General features: G+C 43.9%; 1 long non-coding RNA gene across 1 annotated transcript; it reads right to left on the bottom strand.

Annotated features, from left to right (window-relative positions):
* Positions 1–5027: 5027 nt before the first annotated feature.
* On the bottom strand, positions 5028–5772 carry LOC136363822 (uncharacterized). The gene is made up of 2 exons (XR_010744059.1): positions 5537–5772; positions 5028–5232 (listed from the first exon to the last, which is right to left on the bottom strand). It is a non-coding gene; the product is annotated as an uncharacterized lncRNA (long non-coding RNA).
* Positions 5773–6133: the final 361 nt, after the last annotated feature.

Raw genomic sequence — 6133 nt, 5'->3', positions numbered from 1 at the left:
AAGGCATCCTCCTTCAGCTGGTGACTGGTCACTCCCAAGTGCAGTTTCTGATCCATAACAGAGAAGGTTACTGCTACTCATGGTACATTTCTCCACCAAAACTTCCTCTCATAATTTGGGCTTTCTTCCACCATATATCCATGTTCATTAGTGGAATTTTCCCTTTGTTTTCACTTGAAAATACTCACTGACACATGTAACTGTATTAAAGCTGTTCAAAATTTCATAGGGATATTATTATTTTGAATTAAACAGAAAATTAAATGTGATTAAACTTTCTAGTAAGTAAGAACTCTTACACTAAGTACATTCTTTCAAAGAGGAAATTTGTTTTCTGTAAACACAGAACTTTGATTCATCTATGTCCTCTTAAATTCATCAAGGATTGTCCTGAGTATGTGCCTGCTATGATTTCATACCAATGTGCTTCTGCAGTAAGGACAAAAGGAAATAAATAGCCTTAAGACGCACTTTGAGATAAACGTTTGAAGAGCTTATATTTCATTTTTGGAAGTTTGTATTTTTCCCTTTGGTAATGCAAGAAGATGGCCTCTGATGATGGCTCCTTAGGGAACTATCAAACAAATGAATAAAGAACATGGAAAAAGCCAATAGTTGGCATATAATCTAACTCAGTGACCCTCAGTTTATTACAACACTGGAGAAGTGCATTCAGTTTGGCAGTGCTGGAAATTTATGACTAATGGAAGTGTAAATTACAGAAGGACCTGGAGGGGGCACAATTAGCTAAAAAATGAAAGTAGTGAGTATCCAATGTTCTCATAGTTAAGGAAAATAGATTTGTTTTCCCCTGTTGTTTTGAATCAAGTTGTGTACTATAGTAATTGAAGCCCTCACTCCAAGTTAATACTATACTAAGATACATCTTAGCACAATATAGTACTCAGTTTAATTTATATATTTAATTGCTTTATGAGAATTGCCTTTTTTCATATTAGAATAATATTTCTAAAAAGTAATGTATATTTTCATTTGTCTTTTCAAGAGTATAAATACCAGATTTCCAGGCCAGAATCATTAAAGATCCTTATGTTCACTGGCAAGTAATCTTGTTTCCTCCAAAGAGAAATGAGTTAATGAAATTCAGAGGTACAACTCCAGCTATTTTTCCAAGGCTAACTGGACTTACAGGTAAAGTGATGGATTGTTTATTTATAATTATTTCTTTCTTGATTTAGACAATATCATGCATATGGTAGAAACTGAATTTAGTTAAGACTTACTCAAAATGATTTCTGTGGCATTTAGTTTCTTGCTATTTCCCTTTTTAAAAATGGAAGCCCTTAAACTACGGGTCTCAGCTACTGGCAGCAGTAACAATGATAGCATTTTAGTTGCTTTTTTTTGCAAAATTAGAGTAGATAAAAAATTACAAGTACATTCATTTGATTCATTTTTCAATCAGCTGAATACACACTATATCTCTACCCATTGCTCAAATAATATTTTAATTGTTTGCACATTGTAAACACACATTATTGATACCTATCATGAAGAACTGTCATGTTCATCAGCAACATAACTGCCAACAAAATCCTACTAATTGTGATGTTATGTTGAAGTGCTACTGGATAATATTGGAGAAGAACTTGGTCTTGTCCTAGAGCCACTTTTATCAGACATTTGAGCAGTGAGAAGAATCTGCATTTGCCTTGGACACTCCACCGTTGAGTCTCTTCCTGAATTCTGCTTTTACATTACAGCTAAGCTGGGAAATCCACATTATCTTGCTGGAGCATCTGTTGAGGTGAGTTTTGAAATTAAATGTGCAACTCTGTTTTAATTGTTAAATGATTCCTTGGCTAAAAACCTGGGAAGAATTCCTGACATTTGTTTATTCCTCCTCCCCTGCCAACATTTTTTTTACACTGCTGGGTGATTGGTAATACCTTACAAGTGTTGACATCTCTCATGTCTAATACTTCCTTCACCTTGCAATTCTGAAATTCTTTCATCCAGTCAAGAATTTATTTAATTAATGACTGTTATCACCTTTTCCAGTCTGGATCTCCTGATGCTATTTTGTCACCTATTTTTGTAAAACTATTTACAGGCCTTAATGCAGTAGTCACCTGACATGCAAGAGCAACATCAGGCTTTTTTATCTTTAGTGTAGTTAGGGAAAGGGAAAGGCTTGGGCAGTCTAAGTTTAGCAGAGCTGTCAAAGATATTGCTAGTAATCATTTTAGTCAAAGCTTAATATTCTGGGATCAGATTTGAATGTACCTTTGAGGTAACCTTTACCACCAAGGCAGTCTGTGTTCTAGAAATCTAGCTCTTTGACTTTAAATCTTACTATTTTACATCTCCAAAAATCCCCTGTATCCCCGTGTGCCTAAATTAGAGTAGGGAATAAATAAAATTACCTTGCTTTGATTGTGAACCTTTGTGCCAGCAGAAATGTGAAGACACAGAGCCTGAATCCCAGCTGCCAGTGTGGGTTACACCAGCCATGCCCAGGGAATGCCGGGGGTAAGCCCCTTTGGATGCTTTTACCCAGTGAAGGCAGAGGTGGGCAGCCCCACAGCAAATTCTGTGCATTAATAATTCACACAGTCCTGTCTGGCTTGGGCTGCCTTCGCTAGTCAGTCTCTTTTTACAACAGGCTCTGTGCTGAGGTTTTTTAACCCTTCTTTTCTCATGCAAACCCTGTTACTTTTGTGACTTGAAAAAAGTTTACATTTTGTCCCATAGTCATCTTTGTGTCAGTATTTTGTGCATGAATGGTATGTACATCCATTTAGCTCATGGGGAACCGTAACTTTGAAAGGACTTAATGCTAATAATAACCTTTCAATACAGTAATTAATACAGTAATTAATGCAGTAATAATAATACAAATTGTCTGTTTCTTGTTAACTGAATGGAAGAAAACAAAAATAGATTGAAACACAAGACTGAAAAGGAGACACAGATCAAACAACATAGCTTGCTCTCATTCTTGATCTTCTGTCAAAAGCTTTCCATTTTTTAATGATAATAGATCACAATTCGGTCTCAGAATGATCACCATGCCTGAAATACAGGAATGATCCTCTGAGTAGCTCTGCCGAGGGCTTGGTGAGCTAGGCTATTGGGGAAAAGCTATAGAGCTTTTCCACATCTTTGTTTCTACCTTGAGAAAAGAATTTCTAGTTGTGCAGATTCCTACCCTGCATTTCCAACCACCTGAATGGACTTCACCTTATTTTGGCTGAAGTGTTCAAGGTATTCAGACAAATAAAAAATTATCCTTCTATCTCACTCTCCATATCTGGCCATAACCACTTTCATGTTCAAGGTAACACTTTTGCCAGTTCACTTTTCTTACTGCTAATTTAAATGATGAACATCTATCATCAATATTCAGTGAAATGACCCAGGACTTCTTAGACTCATAATAAAAAGATAAATTGTGTATTTTATTCATTGTAGACATCAAGGCTTTAGAAATTCTTTCTTTAAAAGCCATTTTTTTATTCACATCACTTACTTTATACAGTTTTCACAGACCTCATGGGCAACACCCATTGGCTGGTAGTTTTCTTACTACTTTATTTTTAGTCAGGAGGTGATTCGTGTGTACGTGCTAAGACTAAGGTTCTTTACATTTTTCCTTTATGGGTTCTCATGGAAGAGATCTAATTGTTTACACAGATGCACTTACTTCTCAACCCAAGAACAGGTTCTTGTGTTAATGAACCTTTCACACCAAGATTGTTTCCACATGGGAACTTGCGAATTGGAAAACCTGTGGCAACTGAAAATTTCAGGAGGAGACATTTACTAAGACTTTTTTTTTAAAAAATGCAGGGTTACTGAAAAAATAAAATATAATTTGTGCAATTTCATCTGGCAAATTTGTTAACATTCTTGTTAAAGGAATCAGACTATGTTGAAATCTTTGACAGGTAATAAGGCACTGCATTTACTGCCTTCTGTATCTCCACCAACCGTAAAACTGTAAAAAAATTACAATTCATTCAGAAAACAAAACTAACTTTAAACCCTCCTCTATCAACACGTTTTCAAGGCGTACCAGCACAATGCGTAAAGCTCTATTACACAGAGCGGGGGCTGTGGTGCCCGCAGGGAAGGAGGAGAGCGGGGAAAGGGAAGCCTGGCAGGTGCTGCGGGCAGGGCAGAGACAAAGGGGCCGTGCTGGGCTCCCGGGGCTCCGCGGGGATGAGATCCTGAGCGCCGCACGGCCCGGGCCCAGCGGAGCCTCCCGGGGCTGCCGCATCCCGCCTGCCCGCAGCACCCGCGGGGAAAAGCGGCACAAACTCCCCTCTAAGGGCGCGTGTAGCCCAAGGGGGGAGCACCGAGAACAAAGAGAGGAAAGGTTAAAAAGCGCTTGTGGCTCCCCTCGGAGCGGGGCCGCCGCTGGGGGCCGGCACAGCCGCCGGGGACCGCCAGGGGGCGGCCTTGGCACCGTCCGCCGTGGGGAGGAGCGGACGGGAAATGGCGTCCGGCTCCTGCCGCCGGCGGAGCCCGCGCGTTCCGCACGGAGCTGCGAACCGACCGGGGCTCGGGCTTTTCTGGGGGATAAAACTCACCCGCGAGGAGCCGCCGCGGCCCCTGCCCGCCGCCACAGCCACGGCGGCTTCCCGGGGAGCGGCCGCCCCGCATTGCCGCCCGGGGAGACTGTTTCCCGCCGGAGCCATTTTACGGAGGCGCACGCGCACAGATTCCGCTTCCGGGCACTTTGTGCGCCTGCGTCTGCGCATGGCTGAGATTGGAAGCCGTTTTCCAATCAGTGGAAAGTTACAGTAACATTTTTAAAGTCTTTTCAACATGAAAAACGGATTTGAAAGGTAACTAACCCATCGTTCGTGGGTCGAGGGAACAGAAACGGGCCTGCAGACACAGGAGGTAGTGACAGAGAGCTTTCTGGAGCTCGCGGTGGGGCCGTTGCCGCAGCAGATGGGCCGCTGCCCACAAAAACTGCCGCAACTGGTCCCACCTTTCGATAGAACAGACATTTTGTGCATCTGCTCTGTCATACATCACAGCAGTAAAGTTCCCGATTTCCTTTTATTCTGTTTTATCGTCATTTGTGCAGTGTAAGTGCCCAGACACATATTCCACTCTGGACATTACCCCGCGGTCTATGTGCGTAACTTCGCGGGTGTTACGCTCCGCGCCGCGTATCTTTCGCTGCGCGAAACTTCCGCGGTGCGAATTTTACACAGCGAAGTTCTTGAACTCAAATTTCGGACTTTACTCCGCGGCCTTTGTGCGTAACTTCGCCCATATTACGCTCCGCGGCGCGGATCTTCCGCGGCGCGAATTTTCCTCAGTGTTTTTTGAACTCTGACTCTGCACTCCACTCCGCGGCCGCCTTTACTCCGGCCTGCGTAATTTCGCTCATATTACGCTCCGCGGCGCGGAGCTTTCAGAGTAGTTTTTGAGCTCACAGGTTTGCACACTGCAGGGTTTCCTCGGGCCTGCGTAATTTCACCCATACTACGCTCCGCCCGAATTTTCCTCAGTATTTTTTAACTAAGTCTGCACTCCACTCCATGGCCGCATTTACCCGGCCTGCGTAATTTTGCTCATATTACGCTCCGCGGCGCGGATTTTCCACAGCAACGTTTTTTATCTCAAGTTTCGGACTTTACTCCGCGGCCTTTATGCGTAATTTCGCCCATATTACGCTCCGCGGCGCGGATCTTCCGCAGGGTATCGTTCACGATTTTTGGCCGCTGCCTCCCCCCGGCTCAGCGGCCGCAATGGATTTTCGGTCCGTGCCCAGCCCCCGAGGGGCGCCTTTCCGGGAGCTGTGTGTGTTTCTGTGTGTTTCTGTGTCCTGTGTGTGTTTCGGTGTTTGGTTTGGTGCTGTGCTGTGCTCGGGGCCGCCGGCAGCCGGAGCCCTTCGCCGCTCAGCTCCGTTCCGCGGTTCGCCCTTCGCGGTTTGCGGACTCCGGCTCTCGAGTCCCCGCTCGGCCCCGCGGCCGCCGCCTCCCGCCATCAGATGTTATTGTGAATAAGTCAGCCGAGACTCCATCTTCGTCATGCGGGAAAAGCCAATTCTTTACTCACACTTCTCTTACACACTTCTCACAGACCCCGTGTGCTGCAGCACTCACTGGCTCGTAGTTTTCTACTTCATTTTTGGTCAGGAGGTGATGTG

The sequence above is a fragment of the Sylvia atricapilla genome, chromosome 7 (assembly GCF_009819655.1).
Source record: "Sylvia atricapilla isolate bSylAtr1 chromosome 7, bSylAtr1.pri, whole genome shotgun sequence".
NCBI lineage: Eukaryota > Metazoa > Chordata > Aves > Passeriformes > Sylviidae > Sylvia > Sylvia atricapilla.
Note: the sequence above shows the minus strand (reverse complement) of the source record. Positions and strands in the feature narration are given on the sequence as shown.